The sequence below is a fragment of the Diaphorina citri genome, unplaced genomic scaffold, assembly GCF_000475195.1.
Source record: "Diaphorina citri unplaced genomic scaffold, Diaci psyllid genome assembly version 1.1 scaffold1720, whole genome shotgun sequence".
Taxonomy (NCBI): domain Eukaryota; kingdom Metazoa; phylum Arthropoda; class Insecta; order Hemiptera; family Psyllidae; genus Diaphorina; species Diaphorina citri.
In genome coordinates, this window is record NW_007379146.1 from 37,989 (window position 1) to 56,729 (window position 18,741).

The window sequence follows — 18,741 nt, forward strand, 5'->3', positions numbered from 1 at the left end:
ACCTGAAGATGCTAAAGCACCTTGTCCTAAATAAATCCTAACTTTTGTTCAAAGCCTGAAGCTCTTTCAAATAAAACATTAAAGAAAAGTCACAAAAGAACTAATGAAGTCACAAAGGGCTTTTACAGCACCTTAACTCTACTTCTGTATGCCAATACTAAGTTCTACCGTGATATTTTATTAGATTCTCGCCAAAACTTTTGATTTCTCATAAAAGAGATCGAGTATAGTTCATAACTGAGATAAGTACAACTTATTGAAGTGTTAGTTGTAGACCATTAAAGAGAACGGAAATGAAAACCTTCTCGCCGAAACTTTTGATTTCTGATGAAAGAGATCGAGTATAGTTCATAACTGAGATAAGTACAACTTATTGAAGTGTTAGTTGTAGACCATTAAAGAGAACGGTGTAAGAACAAATGAAAACGACGAAAATGGCAGTAAAACACAGAGGAGACAAAGAAATGATAGTGACGGTAGCAGAGCTTGCATTTTTCAAAATAGGACCCTTTTTCCTCGAAAGGTTGACTGTGGTACAAGGCTACAAGCCACATCAAATTATCTGAATGCCAGGCCAAGATAAATTGAAACGGCAGTAAAACACAGAGGAGACAAAGAAATGATAGTGACGGTAGCAGAGCTTGTATTTTTCAAAATTTTGAGAGGACCCTTTTTCCTCGAAAGGTTGACTGTGGTACAAGGCTACAAGCCACATCAAATTATCTGAATGCCAGGCCAAGATAAATTGAAAACTTGTAATGTCATCGTTCTCAAAGGCAAATTTTCATCCGGAGTTCCCTGCTGAGCGATATGAAAGAAATGCCCCAACCAGCAGTTTTGTCTCTGATGTGAATCAGGTTATTAATAATTATGATGTTTTCTCATCCGGCTAAAATGATGTCATTAAAGGAATATGCATGGGTGAAGAGTGGAAAGGGTTAGAAATACTAGCTGCTATACGGGGTGACAGCATAAAACACTGCTGCCTGATACTGACACGCATAAGCTTCTTTTTTTTTCGGGAACGTTGGAGTTAACGTTGGAAATATCAAAAACCTTTTGTTCAACTTTAAGTCCATCTTTCACTTACCTGTTTATAGTCGTCACAGAAGACTTTAGTTTGTTTTTTTTTTTTAGAGTAATCAATTTGTTATTATTAATTTTCTTTGTTTGATTGACAAAGGTAGGTAGAAGAAGCTGGGTAATGAAGTGAGGATCCCAATGAAGATCACTAGAGAATTCAGTGCTGAAGATGTAAGAATTGTCTGAACAAATACTCATGTTCTGGTCTGTGCTACCACTGTCATTGAGGACACCCGATATTGTAACGGGGGTGGTGATGTAGGAGTAGAGTAAGAAGGTATGAGGTTTAACTGAGAATGGTGACGGGTGTTGGAGATGGAGTTAAGCCAGGACAAGAAAAGTCATTCCGTTTCATATTTTCCTCTCTTTTTTTCAAGCTGGAGAAGCACGTCAAAAATGTCTTCCTTTGTGAGTCAAAGGATGCCAACCGTCGTCATAGACAGAGGCAATTTATATTAAAACCTTCTGCAAAGGTTCTTTTTCAAACATTTTAACCGTTGCGCGACGGAAATATTCATGCTCTGAAATTTTTTGTTCATGTCTGAGAGCATTTAATATTTTATGTTATAATTGTTGAGCTATGTAGGTATTTCTGGTGTGTTTGTCTTATTTTATTTTATTTAAATTATTTGATTATACATCTCAATTGGTACTTGACTGTCCATTGTTTATGTCTATTTATGTATATCATTTGATTATACTTCTTCATTTATGTATTTGTTCATTTCGTCTTGTATCAATTGTTATGAGATTCTATCATTGTTTTCTCCTATTATAACCCGTTCGAACTTCACGTTTTAGGATGATTGAATGTATTTTATTATAATTATTTTGTTATTTGTGGTAGCTAGCTATCCATTTTTATCGTGTTATTGTTTTATTATAAACGTGAAATGAGCTTTCAGCACGTACTTATACATAATTTATTGGCTTCTATAATTACATAGAAGAGTGCAATTCCAATTTCCAATGCCCCTCTAGAAAGTTGAAGACCAAAGACTATTAGGATGATTGAATGTATTTTATTATAATTATTTTGTTATTTGTGGTAGCTAACTATCCATTTTTATCATGTTATTGTTTTATTATAAACGTGAAATGAGCTTTCAGCACGTATACATAATTTATTGGCTTCTATAATTACATAGAAGAGTGCAATTCCAATTTCCAATGCCCCTCTAGAAAGTTGAAGACCAAAGACTGTATTTTTGTCCGATCATGTATACCTACAGTACCTACGGTATTTTGATTCTTGTGCTCCATTATTAATATCATGCATTTCAAGTTCTTTTAGAATTTTAGATTGATTACGCTTTTTAAACCTGTTTATGATTTTCATTTTTCTCGAGATGAACACTCCGCACACCTTTGTATCAAAAGCCTCATGACATGTTTTACAAGACTATCTCTATTTCCACCACGTGCTATCTATCCAATAAGGATTTCCTTGTTAATTATTTCTGACAATGTGTTAGCTTTTGCTAATAAGTTTAGTCCGAGGGAACACAAGTCACCTGAGTCTACATCATTTTGTACCATTCCCATTTCATTTACTTCCTGTTCGTCTGGTCAGTTCATTACTTGCCTCGTTAAGACAGTAATAATTGATTTCTTGTTTCTCTCCTCTCTATTGTTGCACAGTTATTGTTATTTTCACACTTCCCTGCTATTGTATTATGTAGCGTTGTTTGATTTCTTGTTTCTCTCCTCTCTATTGTTGCACAGTTATTGTTATTTTCACACTTCCCTGCTATTGTATTATGTAGCGTTGTTAGAGATAATGAACGTGTATCACAAGGCGCCTAAGTATATGACTGTTATACAGTGTGTTCCAGACGAGGTGTAACAATCTCCTCTTCAGGTTCAGGGTATAAAATGATCACCGAAAGTAGGGAATACCTAATACACTAAAGGGAGGACATTCTAAAAGCAAAAAAGCTGTAACCACCTGTTGTCAACATGATAAAGTTGTCATTCAAACTTGCTCTACATTCAGGAGAAAATGAGGCCATCAGGACTTTTATAGTCATCATTCTATCTATGAACCCTCAAATTCTAGTCATTTTAGCTATGAGCCCTCAAATTCTAGTCATTTTAGCTATGAACTTCTACGAACCCTCAAATTTTATGAACCATTTTCTTTTGGGACCTTTGGACACCCTCAAATGTAGCACTGATGTATGTGCTCCCAGTTCCTACTGTATGGGAGAGATAGTACACTAATACACTATCTAATATTATACAGGACTACTGCTCATAAATTTCATTCCTAATTAGCTGCAATATAATAATGCAACTCCCCGCATAGTTCTCTTGATTTACGATCTAGGTACGTTTTATTAATAGGAAGGATGTAGGTGGAGAATATTTCGGAAAACTAAGTGAATCTATGATTATATTTTATATTTCCCTTGTTTTACCTTCCTTACCGTAACACTAACTGACACACATACATATACTTCTTTACCTCCCTCGACCTATGTAGTTACCCTCATTTTAATTTTCATCTGATAGTTCTGGTATCCTCGTACAGAACCCATGATATGTAGAGCTTCATTGAATGAGAAACATTAGTAAAATGTTCTATAGTTTCCAGTGGCGCAGCTATTACTGATTGGGTATTTGGGTTGGAGCTAGATACCTTCAAGAAGTCGAAGAGAGCAAGCTTTGATATTTGTCAGTATCTGCTCTAGATGTGTTTCAAGGTCCGCCCCTGATTGCTAAACATTTATTAAATTATTAAGTTACGTTTGGACACACAGTCGATTGATCATCGATCGACGTCGACTGAACCGTCCACACTGCCTCGACAACATAGATTCCCCTCGTCGATCGACGACTGGTCGACCAAGTTTGGGCACATCTTTAAAGAAGAACCTACTCAGACATGGGTACGGCTTTGATTTTTCGGACGTTCTGAATCTAATCTCTAGTCCCAACTTCCGTTGAAGAGAGCAAGCTTTGATATTTGTCAGTATATCTGCTCTAGATGTGTTTCAAGGTCCGCCCCTGATTGCTAAACATTTATTAAATTATTAAGTTACGTTTGTACACACAGTCGATTGATCATCGATCGACGTCGACTGAACCGTCCACACTGCCTTGACAACATAGATTCCCCTCGTCGATCGACGACTGGTCGACCAAGTTTGGACACATCTTTAAAGAAGAACCTACTCAGACATGGGTACGGCTTTGATTTTTCGGACGTTCTGAATCTAATCTCTAGTCCCAACTTCCGTCTGCAGTACCTACTTGCTTACTCTCCGTGTCCGGAAACAAACTTGAACATGAAATAGGTATCTACCTACTCACTCAGATTTTATAAGAGTGTTCACAAAACTCACGTGGAAATTCCATGTTGACCTTTGATCCCTGATACCCTGATTGAAGAAGACCGAGAGGAAGACCCAGGAAGTCCTACTTTGAAGACATCATGAAACTCATGGACGAAATAGGTATCTAATACCTACTCACTCAGATTTTATAAGAGTGTTCACAAAACTCACGTGGAAATTCCATGCTGACCTTTGATCCCTGATACCCTGATTGAAGAAGACCGAGAGGAAGACCCAGGAAGTCCTACTTTGAAGACATCATGAAACTCATGGACAGCAACTCCTACAGTCAACTCAAGAGATCAGCTCTAGACAGATCAGATTGGCTACAAAAATAAGGCAGTTCCTTTAGTACATGATGACCCTGATTGAAGAGTATAAATTCATTTCGAGTGCAGCATACACTTAATACACTTGGGAGTCACAGGTTCCACCGAATCAATTCTAATGAGCCTTATTCTAAAGTTCAGGTATAGTTATTCTGTTTGTGAAATCCTCAAATACCCCATTTACGTATGCAAGGGCTTAACATACAGTAAAATATCAAGTATTATGAGTTCTCTTGTTAAGAATTTTCGTTTTGAAAAGTAGAAATAATTGGGTCTTTTGAGTTCTTGGCGTCTGGGAGCCTATACGGCAGGGGGTCTATCTGTGACTTCATGTCTGCATTTCAATAAAAGGAAGTAAAAAAGCTGTGAGCTACAATTTGCCCTCTTTTCCCTGCCATCATCAAAATAACAGCGTTTTCTTTTCCTTTTATTCTCTCTACATCTTTCCCTTCTCTCTTTCTTTTACTCTTTTTACTGTCCTGTCCACCCTTTTTATCATGTCTTCTATTTTTTTGACCATTAGAACGAATTTGATTACTTCAAATAAATTGCAATTCATACATACAAGGTATCCTCATACGTTTAAACTTACATACGTGTTACTGGTGTTCTGTAGGTATTTGAATTGGGATACTTCGACAGTCTATTAAATAGAGCACTAGACTATACCCAATTACTGAACTAAACATACGTATTATAACTTAACTTTCTCGTGGTTACCTTCCACTCAAAAGTCTATTAATTTACCTACCAAGATGAAACAAACTTGTTTGAGGGTTGCAATGTTTGCTGGACCTTGGTTTTCTGATTTGGATAATTCGTTCATCAATCATCCCTTTCTATTCTAATTTGAGCTCACAGGCCAAATTTCAGTAAGCACGCCTGTGTGTCTTTATTATTTCTACCCGTACGTGAATTGACCTCGTAGAACGAACAGCCCGAAACGCAACAACAGGGATGCGAGAAATTTATAATTTAACATAATTTAAACCAAAATCAGATAATGATAATGTATGTATTTAAAGGTAAGTACATGGGTGGTTCCGATGTGAGTTTAGGTATTAACCTCATGTATAGGAGGTACCTAATGTATTACATGGGATAGATATTTAAAGGTAAGTACATGGGTGGTTCCGATGTGAGTTTAGGTATTAACCTCATGTATAGGAGGTACCTAATGTATTACATGGGATATGTTTAGATATATATCTCAATCTCTGAATCTAAACCAAACTGAATTGATTTCCCTGATGACCCTCATATTTTGAACTGTGAAATGTCAAATATCAGGCAGATGAAGGTCAATTTCAGGGTACCTACTTTATTTTAAGTTTGTACCTTTTCTAACTTGATTGTCTACCACATTTTGTTCGATCAGAGATCTCTGATACATATCTCAGTCTCTTAATCTAAACCAAACTGAATTGATTTCCCTGATGACCCTCATATTTTGAACTGTGAAATGTCAAACATCAGGCAGATGAAGGTCAATTTCAGGGTACCTACTTTATTTTAAGTTTGTACCTTTTCTAACTTGATTGTCTACCACATTTTGTTCGAATTTCGTTCAGAATAGTTATCTCTAGGCATAGGCGCACGGCAGGCCAAGTTCCGGCCTCAGCACGTCAGTGTGTATACTACAGTTATTATACGAAACATTTCAACGCATTTTTACCCCTATCATATCTACCTTCAGATTTACTCGTCTTATTTCATGGTAATAAAAATGGGTAGTATTACATACCACCCAGTATTGGAAATATTAATGAATAATGATAATATTATTATCTCAGCTATTTTGGAGAGTTATCTCAGTTTCCCGCTTACTCCGAACTTTCCCACGGGAAATATTTTCGGTTTAGGTTTCAGGTAGTCCTAGGTAGCCGAACCCTGGGCCGAGCTGGCCTTTCTTGCTTCAGTGTATTCATAACTCTCTTACCGTTCGGACCTCGATACCTTCCTAAAAGTTCTTCAACTTTTCGTGTTCAAGCCCCTCCGGGGTGTGTGAGAGGGGATACACACATCTCATCCACCTTATCCTGTTGGTTCATTATCTATGTAAAATTTAATTTGACGAGTTTTCGCGGAAAGTTGGAATCGATACTTTCTCTTGCCACGCTAAACTTGTTAGCGAAAATTATGAAAATATGTAACTTGTGAAAATATGGGACATTCTTGAACCAACAGATGGGAATTTGTCTGGGGCTGAGAGTGACAAAATCAAAATATGTACATATACGTATATGTATTTATTTTATTTAATATACCTTATTTATACTGTCGGCTAAGACGAAAAAGTCCCATTATGCCAACAGTTTAAACAGGCCTCATTTATTTACATCAAACAAAGTACATACATAGGTTTAACAATGAAAAGGATGATAACTATACCTGTTCACAAATTCCTGGTAACATTGGGTTTCTTGCGGTTATTCAACCGACAGTCTCAAGTCTCACTTCCGTTTAAGTAAACAAGGCAGTTCCTTTAGTTATTAGTACATGATGACCCTGATTGAAGAGTATAAATTTATTTCGAGTGCAGCATACACTTAATACACTTGGGAGTCACAGGTTCGACCGAATCAATTCTAATGAGCCTTATTCTAAAGTTCAGGTAGTTATTCTGTTTGTGAAATCCTCAAATACCCCATTTACGTATGCAAGGGCTTAACATACAGTAAAATATCAAGTATTATGAGTTCTTAGACCTTTTAGGAATTTTCAGACTCCCTCAAATTGCTCTTTTCTATAATTTTCAAGAATTAGATCATCTCTACTTTAGCAGGACATGAAGTATACAATAGGGCTACCTGGAAGAGACTGACAAGAAAAGCCGACCCTATTAGGAAAAGGCTTGGAAGAGACCTTTTAGGAATTTTCAGACTCCCTCAAATTGCTCTTTTCTATAATTTCCAAGAATTAGATCATTTCTACTTTAGCAGGACATGAAGTATACAATAGGGCTACCTGGAAGAGACTGACAAGAAAAGCCGACCCTATTAGGAAAAGGCTTGGAAGAAGAAGGACATTTTTACTTTATTCCTTTCTTCTGTTTCCAGGAATCTAAATGACACCTACGCCCCTGTATACTCCGTGCAAGCTCACAAAGAAGTTATCAACTGTATAGATGGCGTAGCAGGCAGATCTGAAGGCTGTGGAGCTCCTGAACTAGTCACGGGTGGAAAAGATGGTAAGTGGAAAATCTGCTGGTAAACAGCTATTTGAAACCTTTTGTGGCATCTTGTTTCAGTTTGCTATCTAGATTTTACATCCTTTGGGTACATTAACTGGTACCATCCTAGTTAGTTTGGAAAGTAGCGCGCCTGCCTTGTAAGCGCTAGGTCCTGGGTCAGATTTTGCATCCATTGAATTGTGGCCCGTAAATAAAATCTGTCTCGACAGATGAGGGAGACCAATAATAAATTTTATTGTAAACTATTTGGTTACAAATTTTGTCATTATACATATCAAGTAATTAATAATTAACGCAAGAGATAATGAACGTGTATCACAAGGCGCCTAAGTATATGACTGTTATACAGTGTGTTCCAGACGAGGTGTAACAATCTCCTCTTCAGGTTCAGGGTATAAAATGATCACCGAAAGTAGGGAATACCTAATACACTAAAGGGAGGACATTCTAAAAGCAAAAAAGCTGTAACCACCTGTTGTCAACATGATAAAGTTGTCATTCAAACTTGCTCTACATTCAGGAGAAAATGAGGCCATCAGGACTTTTATAGTCATCATTCTATCTATGAGCCCTCAAATTCTAGTCATTTTAGCTATGAACTTCTACGAACCCTCAAATTTTATGAACCATTTTCTTTTGGGACCTTTGGACACCCTCAAATGTAGCACTGATGTATGTGCTCCCAGTTCCTACTGTATGGGAGAGATAGTACACTATCTAATATTATACAGGACTACTGCTCATAAATTTCATTCCTAATTAGCTGCAATATAATAATGCAACTCCCCGCATAGTTCTCTTGATTTACGATCTAGGTACGTTTTATTAATAGGAAGGATGTAGGTGGAGAATATTTCGGAAAACTAAGTGAATCTATGATTATATTTTATATTTCCCTTGTTTTACCTTCCTTACCGTAACACTAACTGACACACATACATATACTTCTTTACCTCCCTCGACCTATGTAGTTACCCTCATTTTAATTTTCATCTGATAGTTCTGGTATCCTCGTACAGAACCCATTACGTTTCATCAAATACATCATCATCCCCTGTGAAATTTTCTAAACTTTCATCTCTTTTTTCCTCCCCTCTCTTCCCCTTTTATGACTCTCCCTCCTTTCACTCCTGCCTCTCCTATCACTTGATTAACCTCTCATCTGGTCTGGAATTTCATCAGAACCATCATTTCATCATTACCTCCTGTTACCCTGCTACGTTCCTGCTCTCCCTCTATCGCATACCCTTACTTCCCCTGAGGTCTCCCTTCGTCTCCTAATAACATACCCTCACTGCCCCTCAAATAATATCCCTCCCCTTCCCATAACTCACTTCTCATCGCTTTTCACCGACATCTGATATTTCCCTCCACACGCTCCTATGCAGCGCTGCTGACGTCTGCTGCTCGATTGATACAAATGAATAAATCTGCTGTGAAACCCAATATCCCGTGCTGCATTTCAATGGGATTCTCACCAGAGACCTCGTTGGCAAACCTTTCGTTTGCCATAAATAAGCGAGGTTCACGTGTCACCGTTTTTGAGGAAGCATGCAGGAGGGAGGCACAAAACTTGCTCCTGCTCTGACTGACTTGCTTGTATTTTGTAAACGAGACTAGTTACAAGAGTACAAATCAACTACATACTTGTTGAACTAAATAGAGTCTAGCTAGCTAGTCTATTCTAGTCTAGGGTTAATAATAATATGTAAGTTTATATGTTGTAAAAGTACTCTAAACTAGTCTAAACAACACGTAATAATACTCGTAAAAAAAATAGACAACAATATCAACATGGTAAGGTAACTTTCGATAAAGGCGTCGATTTGAAACATATTCTGGCAGACAATCTCTGAAGGATGATGGCATTTTTGACATTTCCAGAGTTAGCTTAAGCACGAGAGTCTTGCTGAACGATCGTCTGTGGAAATTTCAAGGGTTGTAGGTACCTAATGAAATCAGACTATTTTTAATCAAAATACAAATTTAAATACTTAGGTATACCTAGTGCACGAAAAATTAAAATTAATAATTAGGTATTACATGATACCGTTTGAACGGGAACAATGCAATTAATATTATTTACTTATGGCAATATTCGGTATTCCTGATAATTACAATTTAATTCTGAATTTTACCTTTGAAGGTGAAAATAGTTAATGCAGCTTTTCATCAGGTCGATAGGATTACGTATATTATATCAGCTACCTATATTTATGACGATATGACGAAATATTATAATCTGCCTAAAATTATTATAATAACCTACAGTAATGTGCGTTATTGATTACTACGCCATCGTTATGAGCTTATATGAGGAAGTAAAGGTATTTCTCTTCGGTAACTGGAGATGCTAGTATGGTAGTGTCTAGACAGATCAGATTGGCTACAAAAACAAGGCAGTTCCTTTAGTTCCTTTAGTACATGATGACCCTGATTGAAGAGTATAAATTTATTTCGAGTGCAGCATACACTTAATACACTTGGGAGTCACAGGTTCGACCGGGTGTCTTTGTATTTTTCTTTTCATGTATTTGCATTCAATTCAATGGTGACTCTTTTCGAGTTTTCTAAAAGATCCGCAAAATACCATTATGTATCTAACAGAATAAGAATACTGATGAAAAATTAGAAGTACCTACATTTCTGACAGTTTGAGTAGCATCCATTTTGCTACAATCAAAGCATTGTTTTAGTCACAGTCCGTCAAAGTAGGAAGCCATTGTGTAGACTGAAAAATGTTCAACTGTGGACTGAAGTTTGATAAATTCCATTGTTTTAATTACTCTAGAATACTCTAGAGTCTAGATAGAATGTCATTTTGACATTGAAAATTTAAACCCCCGTTTGAAAGATGTGGGTAGAAAGGTGGGAGTGAGATAGTGGTTAAATAAAACGGGACAGAAAAGTACACACCAGGATAAACCCGTCAAATGAAAGCAAAAATCTAAAATTAAATGCATACTGCAAAACGAAACCAAAGTGCATACCCACGGTGGAATTTTTTTGTCCTTTTGCACTCGTATGTGAGATTTGTTTCAGTTAATTCATTTTGCTGCTTTAAATAAACATCAATCAACCCTTTTGGAGTTTTTATTACCTCATGAATTTTGCAATTTTGAGGTGGATGCAATTTACACAGCTGCAAAAGAAAGTTGAAGTTCAGGGCTTTAGGGTTGACCTACTCAGTCAATCTCGCCTCATGAAATCAATAAAATTCAATAGCTACCTACTCGTACTTTAAAAGAGTAGCGACCACTGGTGACATCGTAATTTTAGCTTTAGATACCTGCAAGATGGAGTGGGAATCACAGGGCGGAGAAATGAAAAAGAAATAATGAGAGGAAGGGGTAGGAAAATCTGGAAAGGCAGAAGAGAAAGGTATTAAAGAACGCTCAAGAAGCGAAAGAGGAGAAGGGAGAGAAAAAAAAAGTTTTGTTTTACAGCTTTGGAATTATTGTTGGTACAAGTTTCAATTACTCTCAAGGTAGGCGCGTACATTTATCGAAGAATCTCCTACCGTAATGTCTGTATCTCTAGGCATAGGCGCACGGCAGTGCGCCAGGCCAAGTTCCGGCCTCAGCACGTCAGTGTGTATACTATACAGTTATTATACGAAACATTTCAACGCATTTTTACCCCTATCATATCTACCTTCAGATTTACTCGTCATATTTCATGGTAATAAAAATGGGTAATATTACATACCACCCAGTATTGGAAATATTAATGAATAATGATAATATTATTATCTCAGCTATTTTGGAGAGTTATCTCAGTTTCCCGCAGTTTGTCATCAGAACCCCCCTTGTTCCGCGGCTTTCCGATACACCTATCATAATGTGTGAGAGGGGATACACACATCTCATCCACCTTATCTTGTTGGTTCATTATCTATGTAAAATTTAATTTGACGAGTTTTCGCGGAAAGTTGGAATCGATATTTTCTCTTGCCACGCTAAACTTGTTAGCGAAAATTATGAAAATATGTAACTTGTGAAAATATGGGACATTCTTGAACTAATAGATGGGAATTTGTCTGGGGCTGAGAGTGCCAAAATCAAAATATGTACATATACGTATATGTATGTATCACACGAATATCCTTATCAATCTTGCCATCAACACATGAGGTATACATACACACGAACCTTCACTGATATCTGTGAAGGATCATGAACACCTGCCAAGAGTCTTGGTGAATCCTTTTGAGAATAAAATGCAGGGATTTTATGAAAAAGTAGAGAGCTGAAAAGCGAAGATTTTTCATTAGATTTTTTTCTCTCCAAAGAAAAAGTTTTTAATTACAATCACACGAATATCCTTATCAATCTTGCCATCAACACATGAGGTAATACATACATACGAACCTTCACTGATATCTGTGAAGGATCATGAACACCTGCCAAGAGTCTTGGTGAATCCTTTTGAGAATAAAAAGCAGGGATTTTATGAAAAAGTAGAGAGCTGAAAAGCGAAGATTTTTCATTAGATTTTTTTCTCTCCAAAGAAAAAGTTTTTAATTACAAGATTTTTTTCCTCTCGCTCTCAAGGTAAACAACATTTCCGCAGCTTTTGAAAGCCTTTGACATTCTACTTTCTAATGAAATAATAAACACACACCTCCTGCCATCCCTTTCTAACCCTTTCCTCACCTTCACTTTCTCCCCCTGCCCATCTTTTGCCTACTTAAGAGAATTTTGTTTGGAACTTGAGTAAAGTAAAAATCTCATAATAGGATCCAGCTTAAACTAAACTTTTTTTTTTTTTTTAATAATGAAGAATAGGAGGCATAAAGTCAGCAGAAGCATGGAGATAATATAGAGAAATCGATGGAGAAAAAGGTTAAAGGAGAAGAAGAAAGAGGACCGAGTATGAATATAGTGAGTTGTGACTGGAAAGGTAAATGAAGGAGAAGGAGATAAATGAAGGAAAATTGAAAAGGTACTGACGGTGAGTACAGCCATAATAATACGAAACGTACAAATATTAATTTGCATGCATTTTCCTAGAAATCAATATTGATTTTCTGAGAAAATGCATGCATATAGGTTTAGGTTTACTAATTTTGAGAAGAGGTAGATTTTAAACGTGTGTAAAAGGTAAAACACGTCGTATTTCCCTACTCATCAAGTCTTAATAAAGAAAATAGATCTTACTAACCCTTTCCTCACCTTCACTTTCTCCCCCTGCCCATCTTTTGCCTACTTTAGAGAATTTTGTTTGGAACTTGAGTAAAGTAAAAATCTCATAATAGGATCCAGCCTAAACTAAACTTTATTTTTTTAATAATGAAGAATAGGAGGCATAAAGTCAGCAGAAGCATGGGGATAATATAGAGAAATCGATGGAGAAAAAGGTTAAAGGAGAAGAAGAAAGAGGACCGAGTATGAATATAGTGAGTTGTGACTGGAAAGATTGCCTGCGAGGCAGCTTTGCTCGGGACATTTGATGTGACGTCATCGCCTACGGGAGCGTATGCCGTGACGTCAAAGTTCACGATTCACCGATATTTTTTTAATCGATTTATCTCGGGATCTAGAAGTCGTAGAAGAAAAAGAAAAATTCCGTTGGTCCTCATTTTTCCTGCTCTATGACTTTGAAACATCACCCAAGTAAGCGCAACTGATCTATTGAACATACATGCGTCTTTATCTTTTCATTCATCTTTTACCTTGTTTTCCTCTAGTAGTCTAGTACATTCATCTTCTTTCTTCCTTTCCTCCCTCTCTTCTCTCTGTTGTTCTACTTTTCGTCTTCCCCTTCATCTCCTACTTTACTAACGTACATGCGTCTTTATCTTTTCATTCATCTTTTACCTTGTTTTCCTCTAGTACATTCATCTTCTTTCTTCCTTTCCTCCCTCTCTTCTCTCTGTTGTTCTACTTTTCGTCTTCCCCTTCATCTCCTACTTTACCTTTATCTTCTTATTATTCTCTTCTGCTTTCTTTTCATCCCACTTATTTACTACTTTCGTTTTTATACACCCTCTCTCTTCTCTTACTCTCCCTCTTTCTTTCTTTCTTTCTTTCCCCAGCCCCCCTCCCCCTAAATCTTCTTATCTCACTCACTTTCTCTCTATAGCCCTCTCTCTCTCTCTCTCTCTCTCTCATCTGTACCTAACCTCTGTTCTTTTCTTTTCCCTGTCTCTTTTTCTCATTCCCCCCAAATCCTTTTCTTATCTCTCTCACTCACTTTCTTTCTCCCCTCACTATTGAAACTTCAGCTCTCTTTTCATATGTGTATTTATCTTTAATTTCCTTCTTTACCTGGACGGGCAAATAGGTTATGATATACTTACGTAACATTTACGTATGTAGGCATGCGTGTATGTCTCACTGTCTTTGCTTTCTGTATTGGTAAAATTACCTTATATTTCATAGGTACATACCTAAGTATAGGTTTTTAGGTATGTAGGTAGGTACATGTGTTTTCATCATAATGCTAACCATATTAAATTTGATGTAAGACCTTTTGGTTAGATTTTCAGTCTCATCCTATCAAGTAGATATGAAGAACATAATATTCTATTGATCTATTATTCCATGTACCTATTCTGTTCTTGTATACTTATTCAATTTATATACCTGTACTTTTTTATTTCTTAATTTCATATAATCATGTTCATGTAGGTATATTACTTTGTCTGTTCCTCTTTCTTCTCTCTCTTCCTCCCATGTTTCCCCATTCTTCTTTCTTTGTTCTTTCTTCCACGTTTCTTATAGGTATTACTTTGTCTGTTCCTCTTTCTTCTCTCTCTTCCTCCCATGTTTCCCCATTCTTCTTTCTTTGTTCTTTCTTCCACGTTTCTTATCCTTATTCATCTCCTTAATTGAATTATTTCATCCAGTGTGTTCGTATAGTTAGCTCTTCCTCTTTCTCTGTCTATCCTCTCGCTCGCTCTCTTTTCCTTTCTCTCTCCCTCCGTCCCTTTCTTTCTTTGTCTCTGTATTTCTCTGTCGCTACTCCGTTAAAGTAGCTACTCAATTGTCCTCACGAGGCTGAGTGCACCTCGAACTCCATCAAGCACAGAGCCGAAAAAACTTCGACCCCGCCGGAAATCGAACCCGATACCTCCGGAGTGTAAGCCTAGTGTGATACCCACTCATCCAGCTAGGGAGGTTGCTAAGAGTATCATCTACTTATCTACTGTAGAAAAAATAGAAAGTAATACTAACCAACCTCACAGTGGTGTAGTGGTTAGCGCGGCGGACTTTGGATCTGGAGGTTTGTGGTTCGAGTACAAGTCAAGTCATACAATTAAGCGTAGTGCATTAAGCAAGGAACGACATTTGTAACAAGCATTTATGCTTGACACAGTTAAAATTCCTTTAGAAAGTAATACTATTGTAATGATGTTTCAGGGTCAGTCAAAGTGTGGGATCCCCGTCAAAAGGACAGACCTGTGGCGCTTATCGAAACAGCCGAGGGAGAAAAGAAGAGGGAGTGTTGGACTGTCAGCTTTGGTGAGTAGTTTGGTGTTTCCCCACCTCTTTCTCCTTTGTAACATTAGTGAAGTTATAGAGGGCATTGTCCGTCTTTTATTTATTTCTCCGCGATTTTGCGGTTGACAAAATATCAGGTGTCAGTTCCGAGACTCAAAAATGTTTGAGCTTCAATATTATCTCAAGTATCAGAATTGAAGAACCCCTAAGCATTAGAGGTTTAATAGGGGAACTGTAACAACGGAGGTCTTTTCGTCCCGAAGTGAGAAGAAAGGCAGATAAGAGGAAGATAGTTGTTCCAAAATGAATCTGGCTGAAGATGTTTTTCGGTTCTAATTATGGGGTAATTCGAATGGAATTATCGCCCGTCTCTACCGGCGCTTTTCTATACCCTACCCTACGCGTCTGTATGTTTTCAATATTTATTTAAATACTACTTTCCTAAAAAGTCCTTTTCAGAAAAGCCCACACTTTAAGCTTTCTCCCATTGTGAGTGTATATTGGGGAGGAGAAAAATATTTAAAAGTAGGAGAACGTGATTTCGGTGGAAAAAATTGCGGAGATTAAGCGGAAGGACCGAACCCCGGAAAAACAAGGAGGGGGAAAGGTCCGGCAAAAAAAAATGGGTTTCTGGCCAATCGGGTTGGAATATCAAACGAGCTTTGTATTTAAGTCCCTTCATGAATCAGTGGGGTAAAGCGGGGGGGAGGAGGAAAATACTGTGGGCAAAAAGCAGGGGGGAGGGGGGGGAATCCTATGAGCAAATATAGCGTCAATATGTACATTGTACATAGAGAGAATATTATGGGATTCCAACTCCCTACTGATTCCTGAAGGAAGCTTCAAGCCCACGTCACATTGGCTGAGGCTTACTGAAGGCGTGAAGGTTATTCTATGTCTGACGGTGAAGTTATTCTATCAAACACAGGAACGTGTGTCTCCTTAGTGTGTGGTTTTGGCTGACCATTTGTAGATCGGGTGATCAAGTCGAATGGTCTTCTATTGTATTCAGGACAGAGTTTTTCTGAAGTGGTTGCATACGGCTAATATTATTGAGTGTTGCATTTCTGAGATGAGGTAGTTTGGTAAGTTCAGCTCTTTGATGTGTTTGGAGAGTGTTTTCGGTACGACAAAACGGACGCCTGTTGTAGAAAGGATGATGGGATGAATTTTCAAGTGGTCCACCTTCCATATTTCTTCTGTTATTGTTTGCTATCTTTGAATTTCCTCTCGGTGAGACTCGATGTTGTGAGTGTTCACTACTGGCATTTACTGCTGGTACTGACTGCATAGTCTGTAAAGGTTTCGGTCCTTTGATCCATAGTGTTGTGTCTAGTCCGTTTTGAGGTATGGATTGATCTTGATCTGTTCCAGTATAAAGTGATCTCTGGATTTCCTTTTCCACTTACCAATTTGTTACAAAATCAGAACTAACCAATTTTTTACAAAATCAGAATGAACCTACGTCATGTCTTTAAAAGCATATAAGTATTTATTATGTGGATAACCAATTTATTTTAAAATCAGAATGACCCTATGTCGTACATGACATATGAATATGACTATAAGCCTCCACCTTGTGTCATATACCACCACGCGCCACTGAATTTCGAGTGTATTTTTTATCGGCCGGTATCTTCTTCTGGTACCCCAATCGCTCCAATATCTTGATTTATTTGGATTCCTCTTAAACTGAACGAGTGTAATGTTCATCTTGACCTTTGATAAAGAGATTGTTTGACGAGGGATGTTCCTTTTCTTGATCTTACACGTACAAAAACCATTACGTTTCATCAAATACATCATCATCCCCTGTGAAATTTTCTAAACTTTCATCTCTTTTTTCCTACCCTCGCTTCCCCTTTTATGACTCTCCCTCCTTTCACTCCTGCCTCTCCTATCACTTGATTAACCTCTCATCTGGTCTGGAATTTCATCAGAACGGTACTTCTGTAAATCAAAACTTTAGAAAGACAAGCGACATCAGGAAACCCAAGTTTTCTGCACACTTTTTGTATGCAGAGTATTGCAGAGAAAATCATGGAAATGCCTTGTTGTCTGCTCGTCAGATAAGAGGAAATGTCCAGTCTGCTCTTGTTAGCATGAAAACCTCATAACCAGTAATGAAGCGGTGCAATATTAAACGTATGGTAGTTAGCTATCAGAAGGTACTTCTGTAAATCAAAACTTTAGAAAGATGAGCAAGATTTTTGTATTCCTGGAAAACTGGAACGACATCACGAAACCCAAGTTTTCTGCACACTTTTTGTATGCAGAGTATTGCAGAGAAAATCATGGAAATGTCTTGTTTTCTGCTCGTCAGATAAGAGGAAATGTCCAGTTGTCTGCTCTTGTTAGCATGAAAACCTCATAACCAGTAATGAAGCGGTGCAATATTAAACTGTTCAGCTAAATGGCCTACTTGTTCTACAGTACTTCTGTAAATCAAAACTTTAGAAAGACAAGCGACATCAGGAAACCCAAGTTTTCTGCACACTTTTTCTATGCAGAGTATTGCAGAGAAAATCATGGAAATGTCTTGTTTTCTGCTCGTCAGATAAGAGGAAATGTCCAGTCTGCTCTTGTTAGCATGAAAACCTCATAACCAGTAATGAAGCGGTGCAATATTAAACTGTTCAGCTAAATGGCCTACTTGTTCTACTCCGACAGTCTATTAAATAGAGCACTAGACTATACCTACCCAATTACTGAACTAAATATACGTATTATAAATTAACTTTCTCGTGGTTACCTTCCACTCAAAAGTCTATTAATTTACCTACCAAGATGAAACAAACTTGTTTGTGGGTTGCACTGTTTGCTGGACCTTGGTTTTCTCATTTGGATAATTCGTTTATCAATCATCCCTTTCTATTCTAATTTGAGCTCACAGGCCAAATTTCAGTAAGCACGCCTGTGTGTCTTTATTATTTCTACCCGTACGATGTTTGCTGGACCTTGTTTTTCTCATATGGATAATTCGTTTATCAATCATCCCTTTCTATTCTAATTTAAGCTCACAGGCCAAATTTCAGTAAGCACGCACTGAGAAAAAAAATGCTCGATTTCCCACAAAAAAACACAGAAAAACTTCTGTGACCGGTTTTTTTTTAATGGCTTGGATTTTTTTCTCGTTGAATGTACGAGAATAAATTTTTATTCCAGTCCTGCTCACTCAAGAGTGTGATTTGATAGTGATTTTACCATTTTTATTGTGAATTTGTGGTATTTCGGTAGATCCTAATTGAAAATGCACTCTTTGTTTGCTAGTAAACCGAGGTTTTATTTCAAGTTGAGATCTCTGTGAATTTGCTTGTGGTTCTGATATTGAGGTCAAGTCTGGTGATATTACC

At 37.4% G+C, this 18,741-nt stretch overlaps 1 long non-coding RNA gene across 1 annotated transcript; it reads left to right on the forward strand.

Moving 5' to 3' along the window:
• Positions 1-7,807: 7,807 nt before the first annotated feature.
• On the forward strand, positions 7,808-15,390 carry LOC113470653. The gene is made up of 2 exons (XR_003393628.1): positions 7,808-7,940; positions 15,308-15,390. It is a non-coding gene; the product is annotated as an uncharacterized LOC113470653 (long non-coding RNA).
• The last annotated feature ends 3,351 nt before the right edge of the window (positions 15,391-18,741 follow it).